Below are 381 nucleotides of genomic sequence, written 5' to 3'. Positions count from 1 at the left end.
AGTGTGGGTGAAGAAGGGTGGAGAGTAGGCAAGCATATATCACAAATTGCCGGCGCCCTGCAGCCCCTCAGGAAGAAGCAAAGGTGGCGCATGTAGCCAGGCACTCGAGTGAAAGGAGGGGGAGGTGGTGAGAGGCAAGTGAGAAATGAAAAGAAGCAGAAAAAAAAGCAACACTAGCAGCCAACAAATGGCACCCAGAGAGCCACCCACTTGGGTGTGTGGAATCCAAGCAGCCGGCGCTTCCCTGTCAAGAGACCGTGGCTGCAGGAAGCAGAGGAGGCCAAGCAGGGTGAGGAGGGTTGGGGGATGGGAAAGCGCACACCCCAAATTACCGGTTGTTTTGTCTCCCGCTGGATGCTCCGTGGGGCTGCTTTCTCATAC

The sequence above is a fragment of the Trichechus manatus genome, unplaced genomic scaffold (assembly GCF_000243295.1).
Source record: "Trichechus manatus latirostris isolate Lorelei unplaced genomic scaffold, TriManLat1.0 scaffold00254, whole genome shotgun sequence".
Classification (NCBI taxonomy): domain Eukaryota; kingdom Metazoa; phylum Chordata; class Mammalia; order Sirenia; family Trichechidae; genus Trichechus; species Trichechus manatus.
This window is presented reverse-complemented; position numbering follows the sequence as displayed.